This window comes from Pyrus communis, chromosome 8, assembly GCF_041283825.1.
Source record: "Pyrus communis isolate YQ-2024b chromosome 8, ASM4128382v1, whole genome shotgun sequence".
Lineage (NCBI taxonomy): Eukaryota > Viridiplantae > Streptophyta > Magnoliopsida > Rosales > Rosaceae > Pyrus > Pyrus communis.
The window spans coordinates 2,132,151-2,155,659 of NC_142572.1; the positions used below are offsets into that span (position 1 = coordinate 2,132,151).

Sequence of the window (23,509 nt, forward strand, 5' to 3'; positions counted from 1 at the left end):
AACCACAACCATGAATATGTCCAATTCTTGTATAAACAGTATGGACCCTCTTTTTAACAATCATACTCTCATAGAAGGAGTTGCAACTGATTTGGCATCTTAAGGAAAACACCATTCTCCGATTTAGGACTTTTGAGTAAAGTTATGTTATCTAAACGAGGAAGAACAAAAACTAATACATTTAGTAGAAGTTACCTGGCATATATGATACGGCTCCCAGGTCAGATGCTTCTCTACCAAGCAGTCCAATTTCTTCCCTACCTAGCATTTTCAATCATAAAGGAAAGTGCTGGAGGAGTAAACAGGATGAAAGAATACAACAGATAACAGATGAAGAAAAGCTAAAATTTTTAATTGTCTAAACATTTAAGGAAATATGTCTAGATTTCGCATTTTCTATCTCTGTAAAGGTCAAATTAGCAGAATCAATATCTCCAGATTTTGCATACATGCATTATGTGAATTTTCAACAATAGTAAATTCCCAACTCCAGCTTTTACAGAATATCCTTGGATCTGCTCTCCAGATCTTGCTGCGGCCAAATCATTACGCGCCCCCATCATGCTTAATACTATGAATTCATCAGGCTTCATTCCAGATTCCAAGAGTCAATAAAATAAATCAAATGCACTCTCAATCTCCCCATTTTGAATATAACCTGCAACCATGGATGTCCATGAGACAATATCTAGCCTAGGAGTTAAGTTAAAGCATCTCAACGCAGGATCGGATAAACCCAACGTAGAGTAGAAATCAATAAGTCCACTTCAATGAATTCTTCTCCTTGCAAGTCGGGCTTGCAGGCTTGAGTGTGAACTTGTTCCCTGTACTCGAGCTTCAACCAATTTACAAGCTCTCAATATGACTGAGGAGGTAATGTATATGGCTTGATTCCTATCCTTTGCATCTCAGATAGAAGATTGAACACTTTGTTTGCATGTCCATAAGAAAAAGTCTCTATTTGAAGGAACCCCGCAATCATGGCATTTTACAAAACAACATTACGGAAGGCATGAATTTGTATATTTGTATCACATCACCTAAACCAGCAGTCTTTGCATATCAAGCACTGCCGTGCTGACAAGAACATCCAAGTCCAACCCTAGTTTGACTGTGTAGCCATGAAGTATTTTCCTACATAGGCCTGAATTGTCAAATGTTTTGCATACGTCTTAAGGGCACTTCCCAGAGTTGTCAACGTTTCCTCATTAGCACCAATTCAAGCATAGCAAGCAGTCAAGGAATTCCATGAGACATGGTCCAAGTTATCCGAACTCTGAAACAAATTCCTGGCATGATCAACCTGGCCGCACATGGAGTACATATCAATAAGAGAATTGGTCAGAAAAACTTCTGAGTCCAACCCGTTGACGACTATCAATCCATGAACCAGCTTACCCAACTCAAAATCACCGGTTTGACCACATACACTCAAAGCACCGTAAGCTTATCAACTTTCCAACCAGCCATTCTTGCTTCCTTAAAAACACCCAATGCCTTATCAAACAAACCCGCCCGTGGTAACCAGAAATCAAGGAATTGTACGAAATGAGATTCCGCTTAGACATTTTATCGAACAAGTGGCGTGCACTGTCCCATTCTCTAAGCTTGGAGTAGAAGTGGAGAAGATCGTTGAGCAAAAACATACAGGGGTTAAAAGGAAGATTTGATAATGTGGGCGTGAGCAAGCTTGCCGTGGAGTGAAGACCCGGTTTTGGTAGCGAATGTGGGCGTGAGCAAGCTTGCCGTGGAGTGAAGACCCGGTTTTGGTAGCGTGTTGGTCAAGTTTCGTATAGGCAACATTGTCTAGAGAACTATTGGGATGGCAAAGTTTCGTATAGGCAACATTGTCTAGAGAACTATTGGGATGGCGAAGTTTCGTATAGGCAACATCGTCTAGAGAACTTTTGGGATGGCAAAGTTGAGACTTGAGAGCACTGCTGTGGAAACGGTGCGGGTTCAGGCAACATATTGGTCACATTTTGGCCTAAAATTTACAAAATCAGTCTCAAATCAAAGGTTAAAGGGAATCAAGTTAAAATAATCAGGCTAAGTAGCCTCAAAAAGTAATAAAATATGAAGGAAAATAAAATATAGTCATGGTTTCGGAATTGAAAATTTTAACCTACAATAGTCTTTAAAATGTTAACTTTTGGAGGGTTTAGCCCTCCGTGGTTGGAGATGGCTTATCAAGCGAGCTTTTAAGTGAGTTAAGAGTATATCCAACAAAAATGTCAAATATAAAATATAAAATTTTATTTGAAGGCTAATGTAAAAAAAATTTCATTCCAAAATAAGTGTTAAGTTATTATTTTATTATATATTGGACCCAAAGATTGTATTTGAGCACTGATGTCAAAAAAAAAAAAAAAAAAAGAAAACAAAAAAGAAAATTCAAGTCAAAATATGTGTTAAATTATTATTTCATTATATGTTGGACCTCATTGTGACAGCCCGTCCTAGAAATTTTAAAAACGTACGTGTGAAAAGACGATTTTGCCCCTAGTTCGATTTCTTTACGTGTTGTGTTATGTTTTGGGTTTTGTTGGCATGTTTTGAGCCACACACACACTCCCACACTCCACACCCTTTTCTCCCTTTCCCTGCACCTGTCCCGAGTTCCCATTCCTTTCCCATTTTCCTTGAAACGTATGTACACACCCACACACTCATCAAACCTCCACAGATCGAAGAAACCAAGCACATATTCAGACTCGTGAGGCTCGTAGGAGTCCAACCATACCCATTTCAGGTAAGAATACCTTCGTTTTCACGTCGAACTCACGATGCCCGATTTTGGTACTGTTCATGCACACGTAATTTCTCACGTTTTTGGGAATTTCAAGCTTGTAGGAAGCTTGGTGAGGTCCCTAGGAGGCTCGGGGTGGTTCGTTTGAAGGTTTTGGACGTCGGGATCACGAGTTTCGAGGTTGGCCGGAGTTGGGGTGATTTTTCAGGTGAGATTTTGTGGATTTTAGTACTTGAAAGTGGTATGATTGTGTTCCTCTTGTTGTAAGCTTCATTTTGGTACCAATTTTGTGAAATTTGAGTGAAAAACGAAGAAGTTACAAAGGTTTGAATTTTTCCCGATTTTCCGGCGCCGGAGAAGACGACGGAATATTCTGTCAAATCTGACGGAATATTCCTGACGCCGTTGGCAGAATCTGTTAGGAATAACGGAATATTCCTGACGGCGTCAACTGATGCCGTCAGCGTGCCAGGCACGTGCCTGCGCGTGGCCGGCGCGTAGGGGCGCGTGCGACGGTGAAAAATTATTTTAAAAATATGGGGATGTTCCTGAGGTTGAGTAGATCACGTTGGTGTATTCATACACCCCATTTGAGCATTGTATGAGAAGTTATTTCTAAAGGTTGGTTATGTGCTTTAAAATTAACGTTTTTGTAGTTGTTTCGCATATAGGTGATACCTATCCCGAGGACGAGCGTGGTCACACGAGGCAGGGGGGTTACGACCCTTCCACATACCAGTGAGTGGGCTTTTGGTTTTCCGTATATACCTATATACTTATACGTTTCCCAGAAAATGAATTAAAAATGTTTTTACATTATTATTATGCTGTGTTTTGGTTGCCGTTCGTTATGCATTATTAGTCATATATCTATACACATGTGTATTGGTGCTGTGGACGCACAGGTAAGTGCCAGGTAAGTATAATTCATGTTTATGTTCAGTAGTGATTTGAGATGCTTAGAGAGCTCATAACCTGCACCCCCGGTGTTAGTGTTCCCACCCAGAGTAGGGCACAGTCCTTCACGTGATGTTCACCTCCCGCACCACACGCTCAGCTTGGATCCAAGTTAGGTGCACAGTCCTGTCGTATAGACCACTTTAGGTGGTTCCGACTCGTAGGTGACCCGCGATTATTCGCCCAGCCTTCACGTGATCGTAGTACTAGAGCGTGTATATATATATATATATATATATATATATATATATTACACCCAGGCCTGTCGTACATACCACTTTAGATGGTTCCGACTCGTGTGCAGGTCTAGTTAGTGAGACAGAGATCTGAGCTCTAGATTCAGCCGTACAGGTCACGTTAGGTGACTTCGGCTGACAGATTAGATGATATTGATACGATATTACCTAAGCACTTGCATTTCATTCTGAGGTTTTGGCATGGCATATTCTTGAGCATGATTGGTATATATATATATATATGTATATCTATTTTCTGGGAAGTATACAGGTTTTACGGCGAGGGGTTAGAACTTATTTGTTAAATGGTTTTCGAAAAGCTTTGTTTTTGCCCACTCACGCTTTTGTTTTGCGCCCCTCCAGGTTCTAGTTGACTAGCAGGTTTGGTGGTCTCCCAGAGGACTTTCCGGCATCTCTGACAGACGATCACCAGCGTAGGGCCACCTGCGGGTGTACTGTTGTTGAGTTGTTTTCTTTTGGACTGCTTTAGGCTTATTGCTCTGAACTCAGCGTCACACTTACGCTGGCACTTGTTTTTATTACTTTATGTAAGCTAGTTTTATTTATCCGTACTATTTATATTACTGTTTTATTTGCTTCCGCATTGTGCACATGGTTACGTCACTCCCACGTGACGGCCAGCATGCCCTGATCTCGATCGGGGTGTTGTTACAGTTTTTAAGAAAATTAAAAGTTATCATATTAATGTAATACGGAACCTACACGCTTTATAATAAAATTGATTCTACCTTTGTTTGTTGTTAAAAAAAAAAAACGATCAACTTGGAGATTGAAGAATAATCATTGAAAGAAGAAAAATCATCGTCTTCTCAAAAATATACTTGAGGCTATACATTAAATAAAAAGATATTTTGAAGAGAAAAAACTGAAGATGGCCTTACAAATTTGTAAGGCTATTTCTCATATTTCCAGTTGAACTTGTACTCAACTATTGATTTTTCTCTCTAAATTTTAATTTTGACCAATTTTACCTTGTGGTTAGTATATTAATTATCAATTTTCTCTTATCATCAAATTTATCCACATTTATCCAACTCTTCAGGAAAATCGTCACACTTCAAGAAAGTAAAACATGTTAGACCTAAAATATAGAATCAAAGAGAATACAGAGAAAATAGAGAGGCCAAACAATTCTTATCATCAGATAGCCAATTTACATAAAAAAAAGGTGTACTATTGTCATATTACATGTTGACTCAAAAATGAACAATCATGTAATAAATACTATTCACAGCGCAACTCGTAATACTTGGGATAAAATTGGGGTTTCATCATAAAATCAATTGACAATATGGGGAGTAGCCCAAGATCATATAAGCATATAGCAAACCTTGTCCCTCACCGATGTGGGACAACTCTTAACACGGCCCCGCTCGTGTGGCAAATTTTCAAGCCTACACGTGGACAACAACTCGGTGATGTGGAGTGCGTGTGACCGTTTGGCTTCACACGAGGACAACCTGCTCTGATACTATGATGAAATTGAGGTTCCACCATAAAACCAATTGGCAATATGGGAAGTAACCTAAGATCATATAAACACATAGCAAACCTTGTCCCTCACCGATGTGAGACAACTCTCAACATTCAACAGCCATCACCGTATGATCGCAATCCTCGGTGACTCATTTGGAGTAACCAGGATCTCCTTCATCAACTTTTGGAGTTTTTCCATTCAAATATCCAAGCTTGTTCAAGCCCGCAGCTCGTTCAGTTTGAACGCAAATGGCATGGCATTAATGTTGGACGACTCAGACCCAGTCTGACATAGATAGGAATGCCTCCTCCTGCCTTTTTTCCGGCCATCGCGACGAATCTGTGATTGTGTAGGGTAGGTTTGTTTTAGGGTTTCTTGGGTTGGTATTGATTTCTTGTTTCGAGATTGGTGAAGATGGTACAACAACTTTTGAATAAAAGTTGCAGATTTGTGTGGCCAACAGAATTTTCAGTTGGCGGTTAGGTTTCGGGGAAAAAGACGGATTGTAACCCGCTGCCAAGCTCAGAGAATAACTTCGGGGTTTAATTTTTCTCTATATTATTTGTTTCTTGGAGGACCAACATATATACGAAAGTACAAGGCATTTTCTTGATTTGATAGATTTTTCTTCATTAGATAGATTTTGTTGTGAGTTTGTTGATATGGTCGACTAGCTCATCTGGTATTGGTCTCTCTTGCGTGGTAGAGTTGTATTGGTGATGGCTAGGGTTGGTGGATTATTAATGATGAGGATCCTCTCCGGATCTTTTTGTGAGGATCTTAACAATTCTCATATCTCATCCGTTCATCATATATCGTGCGACCAGCTTTCGTTAAGTACTATTTGTGTTTAATTTAAAAAAAAAAATATTTAATATGATTTATGTCCGCATGATGAACGGATAAGATGTGAAGATCCCTAGGATCCTCGCAAAGAGGATCGGGATGGGATCCAAATCCGTTTTCAAATGTTAGCTTGGCTTCTAATTCTTGCTTTGAGAAGCATGTATTAACTAATTGTCATTTCTTTTAGGTTATATATTTGTGTGGTTGGTGAGATGGGTTTGCAAATTGAATGGAGCAACGAGGAGCGTCTACAACTCGCTGCTGAAAGAATCATGTTTCGTTGCTGAAAGAAAAGCTACAAGTATTGTTGAAAAACCAATCATTAATGAACACGTCTTAATATTTGAAATTAGAAATTATATATCCGGATACTTGTTCATTTGTGATAGAGTTTCAGCAGCACTTACTTCTTTTCTTTCAGCAACAAAGCATGGTTTGTGTTGGAAATTATAACAATGTTGTGAATATATATACAACAAATATATTATATACTAATACTATAGGCATCGTATCAACACTATCCACATTATCCTTCAATACAATATATGCCTTATATCAATATACATATTGTAACAAAACTATCGCAATATAGTATTTGTGATATATTAAAGGATAATTTAGACAGTTTATTCTATCGTGATGTTGTCCATGTTATTGGACATGTCTATATCTTTATTTTGACTAGACACTTTTGAAATGGAAGTGATCTTTTATCATAATGGTGGAAATGTGTTGAGTCCTTACATGACAGCGTGTGTTTGAACTTCGTCGGTGGCTAATCTAACAAAATCTATTGTTTGATAAAAACAGAAACATTTTGAAATTAGTATAATTGTTGCAGTCCTATTAGATTAGGAATGTGATCGTGTAAATCCCATCATATCTGGGATATCCTTATGAGATTCTACCCTATCTCTTAGGCTATATATTATCCTATTAGAGTTGTAATCCTATTGAGATAAGGAATTTACCTTCCCTACTACTATAAATAAAGACACAATGGGGTGGAATAACACACACCTCATAATTACACATCTTTCTCTTTCTCTCTATGTCGCCGCACCCCCTCTCTGTGTCCTTTATATGGTTCAGTGAATTAGACCTACAACACGTTATTAGGGCTTATCATCAAGGCCTATGGTAGAATCAAGGCCTATTAAGGCGTGGCACATGCCTGAAGCATGATCCTTGGTACTTAAGACCTAAATCTTCAAAAATTAAGGAACCTTAACCCTGTAAATATACTCTCGATGGAATAAATCCTTGGTTATGCACCTGTTTACGCCCCTACCAATGTTGTTGAGGAATATCATTCTCGTAGTCAATATGTGAGACTAATTTTGCTCCACCGAACACCATTGGAAAAATAGAATTTTGACATGGATGACCTTGTTGGCCAAATCCCCTTAGTAAACCATTTACTTCGTGAACATTTTTATATGTTCTTGGATTCATCTTTGGTATTTGTTTTAGTTATGGATTATGTTATTGATATTGTCCTCGAATATGAGTTAATTGAATCATGTTTCTTAAACATGTGACCAAATTCGATTAAACACGTGATTAGGTATGAATGTGGGAAAGTTAGTCGTCTGGATGAATGCGATACTACGCACACTAACTTTATACCTAAATCACATCTCTAGCAATGACTTCAGGTCTACCCAATCTGATTAAGAGCATTGGTAAGCTCCTCGTTGTATAAATGGTACTACATTACCATTTAAGAGACATTATACTCTACTCGTTCCGGAAGAACGTCGTTGAGTTTTTTTTTTTTAAGGATATTCGAGAGAACAATAATCATAAATGAAACCACTGATGGAAAATAGAGTAGAATATCACCACCTCCAAAAATGAGCCTTAAGCTTTGTTTTGGGGCTAATGGGCTGTCTCCCAACTGGGAACACAACACATGTGGCTGACCTGGAGCCTGGTGATCGAGCAATTTACTTGCCTTGGCACGACCATTTGGGACGCTTAGGTCGAACAATGATGCTACAACACATCTTTTTACTCGAAATAAGGATTTTGTGCTAACAAGCACACTTTGCCAAGCTTGCTCGTTGGGGAAAATGATTTTCTAAATCATCCCTATCAAAGATACGAAACAACCCTCTTTTCATAGTGGATTCAAGGGAACATATTGGACTAATCCAACCAAAATGTGGACTATATAGATACTTATGGTTTTGGTTGATGAATCGACAAACTGGTTACATGTTTGTCCACACACATTGCTGCTAAACCTCCTGGCCGATTTAAGGGTTCACCACCCTAATTATCCCATAAATTCTGGAAGACTAGATAATGCTAGAGAGTTTATATCGAAGGTTTTCGATAAGTATTGTATGTCTTTTGGGTTTATAATTGGACATCGAATTCCCATGTTCACCCCAAAATAACATTGTAAAGTATCATAAAGCGCAATTTAAATGATCGTTCGGACCTTGGTGAACACACCAAGCTTTCGGTTTTTGCCTAGGGCTATGCAATCTTGTAACGCAGCTATGTTGGTTCACCTTGAGGCCCATTCCACCCAACCTATTCGATGTTACAGTTGGTTACTAGGTACAAACTTGACATTTCGTACTTACGTATTTGGGTGTGCATTCCATGTGCCAAGTTGCGCCGCCGCAACGTACCAATATGGGTCCTCAAAGAAGGATGTGAATCTTTGTCGATCATGATTCTCCTTTGCACTAGTCTCTTAGAGCCCTTGTATACAATCTCTTTACCGCTCATTTTGTGGTTTGTCACTCCAATGAGATAGTCTTCCTGCCATTAGGGGGAGATAAGAACATCAACATTCATGTTGAACGGTGAGAATTTGCATGGATGTTGCCCACTATGTCTTATTTTGATCCCTGTACCGCACAAGTGTGATGAGCAAGTGCAATGAATTCTAGCTTTCAGAATGTTACTCTAGACATATTCATCTGATCTAGCTAAAGTGACGAGATCATATACCAGCTGAAAGCATGCTTAGAAGGTTAAATGTACTTAATGGATGTCAAGTCAACATCCCTGAACAGTTTGGTAGCCCCTGTTGGACGACCGGTACATCGACGGATAGCCAATCAATCTGTCTCGGCCTAAAGCATGATCAATCACTAGGTTCATATGATTCACTTCCCTATAGGAGGAAGGTCACAGCACAACATGAATCCATACTTGATCATTGTCTCATATCATTTCCATCTCATGAGATTAATTCAGATTACTCCCGAGACTTGAAGTTCTTGGTCCAGTATACTAGTTTGGATGTGATAATGGAATTGGAATGAGATTATTATCGACGATATTTTCACTTATATGGTGGCTACCAACGTAAATGTAAAGCAACGATATTAAACCATGTTTAGTTGATTAGTGACAACGTAGAACTGATTAGACAACCAAAATCACAATCTAGGTTAAATTCCTTTCCAAAGTGTGTGTGGACATGTAGTTCCTACACTACCCGAGGTAACCTTATTATGTTACAAGTATGAAAGGAAGCGTAATGAGATGAATGAAATAGTGTGATATGATGCATGCCTTACGGCGCAAAGTTTCTCTTAAACACCCTGTGATTGACTGCAGCATTGCGAATATGGTTAGTGTTTCTCCATAAGGATATTAATACGGAGATTTTCATGTAACTTCCCAAATAATAACATAGACTAGTTCAAATAGTTCCAAACCACAAAACACCCTCTCAACTTGTTTGAGGCGTTCACTTACAGATTAAAGCAATCCGGCGGATGTGGTATACCCGTCTAAGTGATTATTTGATCAGTTAGGGATATGAATTATGCCCTTGCATGTTAAACTATGAAGTCTTATTCCAAATTGCTAGAGTTACAGTTTATGTCGTTGACATGAATCTCACTAAGATTCTAGAAGAGCTTAAGAAAACTGCCTTGTACCAGAAGACGAAATTTGAGATGACGGATCTTGGGAAAACTTGTTCACGCATTGACTTGAAGTTCAAAGTGTTGTTCTGACAATACTTTAGTCTACTAGTTGAATTACACCCTGAAGGTGTTACGTTTGAGTATACCTATGATCTTCTATACGTTATATGCAAATGAGACCTTTAAAGAGGTTAAGGAATCCAAAGTTCCATATTTAAGTTCAACTTTGCGCTTTGTTGTACTTAGCTCATTGCAATTAGATAGGACATCTTCTTCATTGTTGATCTATTGGTAAAGATGCAGCATTGCGCATACACGTAGCCACTAAATTGGTATTAAAGACGTTTTGCGACTACCCTGAAGGTGCTACGAATTTGTGCTAATCCAAATGCATCCCGAGCCGATCCAACTCCCTTGATCCTCAGAATGATGTTTGCCTTGTTTGTTATACTAACATTGGTTACTTATCAAAATTGTACAAGGTATGTCCCCAAAATGGTTATGTCTTTGTCGTTAGGGATATCGCAATATCTTGGAGGTCCACGATATGACCTTAGTTGCGAAATCTTCAAACAGTTCCCAGACTCACCCCATTTCACTACGCCACACATAAGACATGGTTAAGATCTCTAGTTGAGTATATTCAAAGTACTTACTATTTTCATCCATCGTTGAGTCCTAACAACGACCCATGAAGACTATGCCGCATGTATCGCCTGACCAAGACATGATACATCAATGAAGTCAAAGCCAAGACATATTGTGTCTACATTACATCAGCAAAGCATCAGGAGATTGAACTTATGCAAGACGATCCTAGATAACCTTGCCGACCTCTACACGGCGTCACTGCCGAAGTCAACGTTCCAGAAGCTTGTTCGAGGAATTGGTATGCCTAACTATTCATATGCAATGCTTGTAGTTCTCATTTGGAAGTTCTGTCAAACTCAAGAGGAGTATTGATAGGAGCATATTTAGGCGACTTACTTAGCTTGTTTTCGTGCATCTATGTTGTTAATTCATAATTGTTTTAGTAGTTTAAGCCATTTTCGTGTGTTTTTAGGTTCATATGGCTAAGGAAGCAAAAAGATGCATTTTGGAGCATTTTGGAGCAAAATTGGGCTTGGAATGGATAGCATATGCTTGGAGCCAAAGTGTTGGACGAATTTGAAAGCCTTGTATGCACTTTGGACATAAAACAAAGGGCCTAGCCCAATCAAACAATCCTTTGAGCCATGCAAAACCTCTAGCCCAATCAACAACCCTTAGCCACATGCATTCACATGCATCACAACCCCAAAACCATCAAGAAACACCATTCACACACACATGCACTTACTCTTTCATCATTGCACCACCATTCACACACACATGCACTTACTCTTTCATCATTGCACCACCAATTCAACACATGCATTTCCACCTTCCTACTTCATCATTTCATCCACATGCACTCTCAATCATAACGACCACATTCACTCTTAAACAATCACCCACATACACATGCATTTCCACCTTCCTACTTCATCATTTCATCCACATGCACTCTCAATCATAACAACCACATTCACTCTTAAACAATCACCCACATATTCTCCCATTCCCCCTATAAAAACCCATGCATTCATACACAAAAATCACATCTCATTTTCATACACAACACATCACAAACACATCCAATCTTCCCTCATTGCCTTGAGCTACCATTCCCTTATAATCCAAACACCACTCCTCATCCATTTCCATAATTCCCCAATCCATTCAACACACCAACAACATCCCTTAGACCTTGTGCTACGACGAAGAGGAAGATAAGAGGGCCTAAACGTTCATACAATTCAAGTTTGAGTTGTTGGAATGTTTAGGTGTTTCTTTGATTCTCTTTGTTTTGTACCATGAGGAACTTCCTCTCGGCTTCATTCCATTAGATACACTCTCCCATTTCTTAAAGGATTTCGACATCAGTTTTGCTTCAAGGGTTCTTTCTTCTTAATCCTATGTTCACTCATGTTATATATTTTTATGTCAAACCTTTTGTAAACATGAAGTGTAACTAATCTCTCTCTAGGGATTCGATGTAGCCTTGCAAGATTGCCATGTAGTTAATTCGGAATTCTCATTTAATCTATCTATTTCTTGTTTCATTCTCCGATTTAATTGTGACTTAGTGTGTTGATTTTAATGCTTGATCATCATTTGAATTAACCACAGGTTGTTTAGCCAAGATTAAAGCACACATCATGCATAATCTTGGTAGATACGTGAATGAATGAAGGGAATGTTTTGCAAACATCCTGCCGAGTGTTCCCTTTGGTTTTGTGAAAGTTTCTTGTGCACTACATAGTCTTGATTAGGAACCAAAGTTGCACATCACAATTAGGCTCATGATTAGAGACATTTGATCAAATCCACACATCATATGGCTGATCATATCTAAGTGAAACAAACCCAAGAAATAAGTAGAGGGATGAGTATAATCTGACTTAACAAGCATGGACTTGGCTTAGCAATGGTGAAATCGAATCTCTAGCTTCATCTCCATTTGTGCTATCTCTTTTTATTAGCTGTTGATTCATTCATTTTGTGTTTACTTCATTTCCTTATGCTTTAATTTACAATCTGTCATTTAGTTTAATCAAAACCTAAATCCCCCTTTACCTTATTGTTCAATTTAGTTAGAAATCAATTTAGTTTATGCTTTAAAGCATTTTGAGTCTTTGGTTTGTCTTAGTGTTTTAAAGTTTAGTTTTGCATTCTTTGAGTCTAGTATAGTGTTTTAGATTGTGTTTTTAGCGTTTTTGAGTCAAATCCAAGTGATTAACAATCCTTCCTAATCCCCGGTCCAGAACGATCCCTACTTACATACTTACTACAATTGTCAAAAAGAGGGTTTAATTTGTGTGCGTATAATTCTCGCATCAAGTATCCAGAAGTATACGCACTTGATTCAATGTACTCTTTTTCCCATGATTAAGAGCATTTTTTCCATTGGGTTTTTGCTACCTAATTAGGTTTTGACGAGGTACACATCCTGGGCTGGTTATACCCTTGTGAGCTTTTCTACTTGCGTCCGGAAGACATATAGTTTTGACTTAATGCAACTTCTCACTTTTTTCCTTAGTCTATGGATTTTCTCCCACCTTGGGTTTTGCCATAGTGAAGTTTTGTGAGTTTTACCTTTTATGCATTCTTTCATTGTTTTGAGACTCGCATTCACTCATTATGCCAACGACTTCATCAACTGTACTTATTTCATTGCTGAAGACTTGATGTGCCAAGTGTTTGAGTATTTACACACTCAAGGGGGAGTGTTGTAGTCCTATTAGATTAGGAATGTGATTGTGTAAATCCTATCATATCTGGGATATCGTTATGGGATTCTATCATATCTCTTAGACTACTTATTATCCTTTTAGAGTTGTAATCCTATTGAGGTAAGGATTTTACCTTCCCCACTACTATAAATAAAGACACAATGGGATGGAATAACACACATATCACAATTACACATCTCTCTCTTTCTCTCTACGTCGCCGCACCCTATCTATGTCTGTCCTTTATATGGTTCAGTAAATTAAGCCTACAACAATAATGACTAATTTCCCGTTCTTTTAGGACAATCTTATTGTTTGTCAAACTTTTGAAGATTTCCTTTAACTGGATCATCGTGCGATTATATTTTTATTATTTTAAGGTATTCGTTGATGATAATCTCTTAACCAATTGTAATTACTAAATTAGAAAACAAGACAAATAAATAAAAGGAAAAGTCAAACAAATCATGGTCCACTTTCTTGTTGTTTTGGAGAAAATTTTCAATGTGGCAAGAACACAGAATAATACATCACATGTCATTATGTAATTAGAGAGAAGTTTGTGGCCGGAAGTGGTACACTACACATCATAGTGGAGGAATGTTGTATATTTTAACCGTTCATCTACTTGTATCATAACATATGATGTACCACTTCATGTTCCAACCACACTAAAAATCCATCTTCTATTTTATTAAGTTTTGCTTTTATTCTAAAAAATTGGTTGGGTTGGGGCAGTTCAGGTTCGATGAGAGGAGACGCGCGAATTACCAAATTTTATTCAGTGAAGTTTTTCTTCTCAAATCAAATCAAATAATTGCACCAGAAGCACATCACACAAACTGCAAACCATAAACAAATCAGCAGCAACCGCCGCCATGGGAGACACCATAGTGCTGTACATAACTCTAGGAATGGGGCACATCATCTCTGTGGTAGAGATGAGCAAACTTATTCTCCAGCACAACGGGTCTCACAAATTCTCCATTACCATTCTGTACACCTACGGCAGCTTCATCGACACCCCTAGCATCCTCGCCTATATTCGACGTATCTCCCACTGCACATTCCTATTTCCTTCCACCACTTCCCTCGCCTCACCAATAAAATTACCTAAAACATCAATGGCTTCGCAATCATGAGCGACTTTATCCGCTAAAATGATCCCACGTCCGCCGTGCTCTCCAAGATGTCTCCAAATCTGTCGTCGTTCGTGTCTTTGTCATCGACATCTTTTGCACCTTCGTGCTGACCATTGCCAAGGAATTCGACATCCTCACATACTACTTCTGCCCTTCGGCTGCCGTAACTTTGGCTACTTTGTTGTATTTTCCTAAGATCCATGAACAAACCACCCAGAGTTTCAAGGACCTCACTCACATCGTTTTCAAATTCCTCGGACGGAAATCTCCTGTGAAGGCTATATACATAATGGAATTGGTGCTCGACCGAGATGACCCTACTTATTGAGACGTGTTCTCCTGTTGCTCACATCTTCCCAAATTCAACAGAATCATTGTCAACACGTTCAAAGAGCTCGAGCCACCTGCCGTCCTCTATGCCATTACTGAAGGCCTGTATGTTCGTGATGGGCCAACTCTGCCTGTGAACTAAGTTGTACCATTGATTGACAATGAAAAAGAATCGGGAAATGTTGCAGATGCGGCAGAGAAAGAGGATTGCTTGTCCTGGCCCAATAAGTAGCCAAGTCGAAGTGTAGTATTTCTCTGTTTTGGAAGCAGGGGATCGTTGCTTGCAATTCAACTGAAGGTTGGAGGCAAGTGGGTAGAGGTTCCTGTGGGTAGTGAAGAAGTCGTCGGTTCATGAGAAAACAAAACAGGTCTTTGGAGTTGACGACTGTGATTTGGAGGATATGTTACCTGATGGGTTCATGGAGAGGACCAAAGACAGAAGGAAGATAATGAAGTCATGGGCGCCCCAGGTGGCAGTTTGAAAAAGAAATCGGTTGGTGGGTTCGTGACACATTGCGGATGGAACTCGATGCTGGAAGCAGTGGTTGTAGGGGTGTCGATGATTGCTTAGCTGCTGTATGCGGAGCAGCATTTAAACATGAATGTTCTGGTGACGGACATGGAAATGGCGATTGCGGTGGAGCAGAAAGATAAGGAAGATGGGTTCGTGAGCGGGGAAGAATTGGAGATGAGAGTGAGGGAGTTGATGGAGTTGGAAGTAATAGTTGAAGGGTAGTTGATGTATATATGACGGTTGTTGATTAGTTATAATGTAATAAGGAGAGATGTAGAGGATTGTCATCTATGCAAATTAGTTAGAAATGCAGTGCTATAAAGGTTGTTGAGAAACAATTGCGGTTCATTCAATACAGTTAAACATTTCTCTTCCGTTGCTTTACTTCTTTCTCTCTCTAGCTTTGCTTCTCTTAGCTTTCTAGAATATCATCTTTCTCAGATTTCTTTTAGCTGTTTAGTTTAGTTATCATGGTATCAGAGCCAGTGATCGTGTGTGGGTAGTGTCGTTGCCCATGGAAGTTTGATTATTTTCTTCAATTTCAGGCAAATTGGGAGATTTCGAGTCGCAATTTCTGCGAGTTTGCTTGAAGAATTGGGAGTTTTTCTTGGTGATTTAGGGATTTCTCTTGGCAAATTGGGGGATTTCTCTTGGCGATTTGAGGAGCTTTGCAGAAATTTCAGGTTCTATGTTTACAGTATCTCTGAAGATTGCTTTTTCTTGAAATTCTTTTGGGCGATTTGTATGCAATAGTATTATTTGATTTGCAAGGATAACATATTGTTTATGAAGTTGTGAAGGCCAAAGCCATTATTACATATTTGTTTTTGCACCGAGTATTTTGAGAAGGCCAATGCCATTACTCGGTGTTAAGTAAGAATCTGAAGGCCAATGCCATTGATTCAAGAAATCTACTGCTTGTAGAATTTGACAGAATTTTCGTTCTTTTTCAAGATATTGTCTAAGGATTGATTCTTGAAGGTTATTAGATATGTCTTCTTCATCTATGAAAATTGAGAGTTTGTTAGGTATGTTGACTATCAAACTTGGTGAGCACAATTATACCAAGTGGTGTTTTCAATTCAAGTCAGTGTTAAAAGGGTATAAATTGTTTGATCATTTTGATGGGTCTACGGTTTGTCCATCAAAATTTGTAGCGAGTGCAGAAATTGGAGTTACAAAAGAATTAACTGCTGCTTTTCAAGACTGGGAAATAATAGATTTTTCATTGTTAAGTCTGTTAATAGAAACATTGACTGATGATACTATTGAACATGTTATTGGGTGTAAGACTGCTGCAGAAGCTTGGACAAATCTTGAAGAAAGATATGCATCGGTTTCTCAGACAGGGGTTAATCATTTGAAAACTGAACTGCATACAGTGCAGAAAGGTGGTGATTTAATGGATAAATATCTGTTGAGAATCAAGTCCATAAAGGATCAGTTGAAGGCTATAGGGGAGTATATTTCAGATAATGGTGTGATGATTGCAACCCTTGTTGGGTTACCAAACGAATATGCCACTATCAAGACAGTTATACTTGCAAAAGATTCTAATGTCACTATGAAAGAATTTAGAGCACTATTAATTAGGGATGAAAGGGAAAATGATGTGGTGATGAATTCACTAGCTCCAAATATGGCTACCTTGTATATGCAGGGAAATAGTGGTGGTGCGAGTTCTTCTCTGTACAACAATGGGGCATCTAGTTTAAACTCTTTTGCTAGTAAGCCATCAAGTACATGAGGTGTTATCACCTCTACTCCATTGCCACAACAAATGTCATTTCTTCCACAGCCTCAAATAGGCCAACCTAGTTATTTTCCAGACCATAATTATCTTGGTTCAAGTGTTGGTTTTGTTGGTAATATGGATCATTCACAGGATAATTCAAGGCAACATCAACCTTTATCACAGTATAATGGGGCTCAACAAAGGTTCTACAATGGTGGACAGTCAAGGGGAAACAATAATTACAAGCCAGGGTTCAAAGGAAAAGGGTTTAGTTACAGAAATAACAGTGGCTGGACTTGAAATACAGAGTCAAGAACAACTTTGTATTCGAAGTGTCAAATTTATCAAAGAAGGGGACACACTGCTCCCACGTGCTTTTACAGAAATGCTCAAAGTACTTCACCATGCTTTACCACTGAGTGTCAAATCTATGGTAAGAAGGGGCATAGTGCGCTTAAATGTTATCATGGGGGGAATTACTCTTATTAACCCTTTGGACCTCCTACTTCTCTTGCTTCATTTCCTGGTCAATCTCAAGTGGTTCCTCAGCCACAGGGTTTTATTCAACAACCTCAAAACTTTGCTGCTCATTACTCTTATCAACTGAATCCATCTGCATCTCCTATGCTTCAGCAACATATGCTTATACCTGATCTATCATATGAAGTCCACCCTACAATGCAAGGAATGGTTGCTCAAGGTTCACCATTATACTCTAATGCTACTACTACTTGGATTATAGATATAGGAGCATCACATCATATGACATCTGATCTTACTAGTTTAAATCAAGTTTCTCTTTTTGAAGGTTCTGAGCAAATAAAGATTGGCAATGGTCAAGGTATGCCGATTAAGAATACTGGATTTGCAATTGTTAAAACACATTCTCACTCTATCGTTTGGACAAAAGTGTTGCATGTTCCATCTCTTGCTGTGAATTTAACGTTTGTGAAGTAGTTGTGTAAAGATAATAGGTGTTGGCTAATTTGTGATGACCTAAATTTCTTTGTGCAGGACAAGGTGACAAGGGAGATCTTGTACAAATGAAGGAGTAGACCACAAGAGTTGTTTCATATTCCTGTGTCATCTTGGACAGTTCCGAGTACTTTCATTGGACAGTTGATAAAGTTTTCTCTGTGGCACCAAAGGCTAGGGCATCCTACAAATGAAGTGTTGGCAATTATGTTAGCAAAGTCTCATATTCCAGTATCCATAAATAATAAACATACAATGTGTAATGATTGTATTCATGGGAAAATTACTAGAAAACCTTTCTCTAATGAGTCTTCTCGATGTATCTTACCTTTTGATATAATTCACTCGGATGTGTGGGGACCTTCCTCAGTCAAGTCTATTGGAGGGTATTGATTCTATGTTGTATTTGTTGATGATTTTACAAGATACATGTGGATTTTCCCACTTTATAATAAATCAGAAGTATTTTCAATATTTGTCAAGTTTTACAAGTTTGTTGAAGTTTAATTTGGAGTACAAATTAAAACTTTACAATTAGATAGGGGTGGAGAATTTGTCAGTAATACATTCATAGAGTTTATGCAGTCAAAAGGAATGGTTCAAAGGATTTCATGTCCTTACACTCCACAACAAAATGGGTTAGTTGAAAAAAGACATAGGCATATAGTTGAAACAACAATAACCTTGATGAATATTGCTGGGTTGTCATAAGAATTCTGGTTTTTGTCATGTGTACATGCTGTATATTTGATCAACATGATGGCTTCTAAGTCATTACAGATGAATTCACCTTACTTCTGTTTATATGATAAACATCCATCATTGCAAGATTTGAAAGTATATGGTTCATCTGTGTTTCCATATTTGAGACATTATAATGACAGTATATTTCAAGCAAGGACTTCAATGTGCGTATTCTTGGGTTATGCTGCAGGTTATAAGGGTGTTATATGTTATAACTTGTAGACTAAGAAATTGATTTTGTCTAGACATGTTCTGCATGATGAGTCTGTGTTTCCTGCAAAATGTAGACCTGTAGTACTATCAAGTAGTGATTCTGTGCAACACTCAAGTCTTTCTTCTCTAATCATAGTTCAACTGAGGGTTCCAAATGAACAAGACAGAAGATTCAGTGAGCATGTTCAATCCATTTATGAGAATACTTCATTGCAGCAAGATATCGATGGAACTGCTTCCACTAATCATATAGAGTATTCATCACAGTCTGCATCATAAACACAGGGATTTGAAACACAGGAATCTGAGTCATTGGTATCACAACCTACTCTTGTACAAGATCTCAATCAACCCTTGTTACCTGTCCTAGATCCAGCACAACTTCAGGTATTACTTACTATCTCTGTGAATGATGGGAATCAATCTCCCAACTCTGATCTTATTAATGCTTCTCAAACTCATTCTATACAAACAAGACTTCAAACTGGAGCTATTATGAGAAAAGATTATACAACTTTTTATGCTAGTTTACCTGAATTACAATCTTTAACACATGATGATAATTCTCTGTGCTATAGTGGGTTTTCTTTTGTGGCTAAAATTGTTGATCCTGAAGAACATAAAAGTTTTAAAGTAGCAGCTACAAATTCGAAGTGGCAAAATGCCATGCAAGATGAATTTGATGCTCTTAAAGGACAAGGAACTTGGGTCCTTGTACTTTATCCTCATGACAGAACTATAATTGGGAGCAAATAGGGGTACAAATTGAAGAAAAATCCTGATGGGAGTATAGCTAGATATAAGGCTCGTCTAGTAGCTCAAGGATTCACACAGGAGTATGGTTTGGATTATTCGGAGACATTTAGTCCTGTGGTCCGTCATACTACAGTAAGGCTAATCCTTGCCCTTGCTACAAGTTACAAGTGGGAACTTAGACAACTAGACATAAAGAATGCATTTTTGCATGGTGAGTTGCAGGAAGAAATATACATGAAGCAACCACAGGGTTTTGTGGATCCCAATGCTCCAAATCATGTCTGCAAATTGGTCAAATCACTATATGGCCTCAAACAGGCTCCAAGAGCCTGGAATTCTAAGTTCACAGGTGTGTTACCATCTCTGGGATTCACTGTATCTCAGTCGGATACAAGTCTTTTTATTAAGGCAGATGACAAAGATATTATCATTCTACTTTTATATGTAGATGATATTATTATGACAGGCTTCAATGTCTCTAAAGTCCAAGATGTGATTACTGCACTCAGTGAGATATTTGATTTAAAATACATGGGAAAGTTGACTTACTTTTTGGGATTGCACATTCAGTACAAAAGCAATAAGGATGTGTTTATTAGTCAGTCTAAATATGCCAAAAAGCTTATAAAAAGGGCAGGAATGGAGAATTGTAGGCCTGCATCAACACCTTCAAAACCTCATACTCAGTTACTCATGTTTGAGGGTCAACCCTTAACTAATCCTAGCCTTTACAGAAACATTGTTGGAGTTCTTCAATAATTGACCTTTACTAGGCCTGATATTGCTCACTCTGTAAACGTTATATGTCAATATATGACAAATCCAACTGATGCACATATGTCCTTAGTAAAAAGGATACTTGGATATCTTCAAGGGACACTGCAATGTGGAATTACATATCCTTCAGATGTTGATATTTATATTTCAGCATATTCAGATGTTGATTGGGCCTCTGATACCAACACAAGACGGTTAATCACCAGATATGTAGTGTTTCTGGGATCTAACCCCATTTCATGGCAATTGAAGAAGCAATCTTCTGTGTCTCGAAGCTCAACATAAGTTGAATTCAAAGCTCTGGCTAATTGTGCAGCTGATATGTGTTAGATAAGGTCATTAATGAAAGATCTCAATCAGTTCTTACCTGCTGCTCCTGACTTGTACTGTGATAATCTCTCAGCATTGGCACTCAGCACCAATCCAGTGTTTCATTCCAGAATCAAACACCTTGATACTGATTATCACTTCATTCGCGAACGGGTGCAAAAGAGGATGTTGTTGTTCATTATGTTTCCACAGATAATCAAGTTGCTGATGTTCTCACTAAAGGATTGCACAATCCTGTCTTCATTAAGCACTACATCAATCTCAACCTTGGTCTCCCCAGCTACGATTGAGGGGGGTAATAACTGAAGGGTAGTTGATGTACAAGTGGCGGTTGTTGATTAGTTAGAGTGTAATAAGGAGAAATGTAGAGGATTGCCACCTATGCAAATTAGTTAGAAATGTAGTGTTATAAGGGCTGTTGAGAAACGATTGTGATTCATTCAATACAGTTAGACATTTCTCTTCTGTTGCTTTACTTCTTTCTCTCTCTAGCTTTACTTCTCTTAACTTTCTTGAATTTCATCTTTCTCAGATTTCTTTTAGCTGTTTAGTTTAGTTATCAGGAAGAAAGGAGAGTGCTTAGAGAGAGGAGCAAGAAAATTGGGGAGATGGTTGTGGCTGCTTTGGGAGAGAATGGTTCGTCCTCGAGAAACTTGGTTAACTTTGTTAATAGCATTACATAATTAAACAAGTTCTGGATTTGCATTTGATTTGGATTTTGGTGAAAAATAAGCAAATGTTAGGAAGATAAAATTTTTAGGTCATTTTTTGTATATCAAATGATGTGGCAATTTGATGGTTAAATTCCTTTTTTTAAGGATATAAAGAAGAAGTTCAACCATTAAACACTACATTATGTGGTTACAAAATATTGTCTAAAAATTTGGTCTTTTTAGCATAAACATAAAAATAAAATTAAGAAAAATTGTATTTGTATGATACTTGAATCTTGGGTTGTATTAATTATTATGTATGTAAATGAAGTTGATGAACACAAGTACATTGTTGTATTATGAATTTAAAGTATTATTTTAATATTTATTATATTTTAATTGCTATGTCTAACATCCGTGTCCTTATTTTTTGAGATTTGTCGTGTCGTGTCTCGTGTATCAATTTCTATGCAATATAGGTCGCAACCAACATGAAATCACAATTCACTCGATTGTAAATATCCAGATACATGATAGTAAACGTGATAGATGAATAAATATCCAGGTATACGTCTCTTAGAAACGATTATCAACATACCACTGCTATGAGCCGAAAGTTCCATATGGTCATTCTTTAGCTATGCATTTGCACCTACGCTGATGCTCCAAAAGTTCCTGCCATGTTTCGAAGTTTTTAGTACGTAACTTCCCTTCAATTACACAGCAGACAGACATAACATCTTATTCAAAAGAGGGAGCAGGAAAGGAACAGCTAATGCAAACTTTTTCCCTTCGAATCTTTCCCAAGTGTCTCGTTAGAGGTAATGAGGTATAATACGTAATGACAAAGTTTCTTAAGAAGGTCAACGTATTAATACCTGAATATTCTTCTGAAGAAACTTGACATACTCCACTGCCTCGTCTAACATGTTGACAATATTAGTTTGCTACAAGGAAAATCGACAGAAGCACCACATCGAACAATTGTAAGCTGCTGTCTGCTTAGTTTCGCAAAACACATGCAAAGTTTAGACAAAATTCATATACACAAAATATCTTCTGGTTTCTATTCTTTGTGCAATGTTTTAAGATAGTTTTACAAGAATGAGGATCTTAGGGATTTCTAAATCGTGTACGTTCATCGTACATCGTGCGGTCAGAAATTATTTTAAATATAAATAGTATTTGACGAAAACTGACCGTACGATGTATAATGAATGAACACGAGGATCCTCACAAAGAGGATCCTCATTCGTTTTACAAATGGTAAGGTTAAGAATTCGTAAAGACATAAAGTTTTATAAATAAATATTCTCTTGGTCACCTTTGATTAACACGTAACTCTTGATCACTCTCTTTGATTAGAAATCAACTATTGGATATTTTTTAATGTTTTTAATCTCAATATAGTATTGTGATGTTATATGGATAATTTAGACATTTCATTATATCACGATGCATACATTATTGTTCAGGACTATATTTATAAAAAAAAAAAAAAACAGCAAAAGACAAACAAATCATGGTCCACTTCCGATTTTCTTCTAAAAAGTTGGTTTGGTTGGGTTGGGTGGGGTGGGGCAGTGTAGGTCCTCTCTTTATCTTTATTTAATTGGTGAGAAGTCATAAGTCCTTGATTGTTTCAAAGTTGACAAGACTCCACTGCCTCGTCTAACAATTTGACAATATTACTTGGCTACAAGGAAAATCGACAGAAGCACCACATCGAACAATTGTAAGCTGCCGTCCGCTTAGTTAAGAAAAACACATGCAAAGTCTAGACAAAATTCATATACACAAAATATCTTCTGGTTTCTATTCTTTGTGCAATGTTTTAAGAT

General features: G+C 37.9%; 2 pseudogenes; one reads left to right on the forward strand and one right to left on the reverse strand.

Annotated features, from left to right (window-relative positions):
- Positions 1–358: 358 nt before the first annotated feature.
- LOC137716738 (pentatricopeptide repeat-containing protein At3g13880 pseudogene) lies at positions 359–2,637 on the reverse strand (annotated as a pseudogene).
- An 11,740-nt stretch (positions 2,638–14,377) lies between these two features.
- Positions 14,378–21,723, forward strand: LOC137717197 (UDP-glycosyltransferase 88F3-like; annotated as a pseudogene).
- Positions 21,724–23,509: the final 1,786 nt, after the last annotated feature.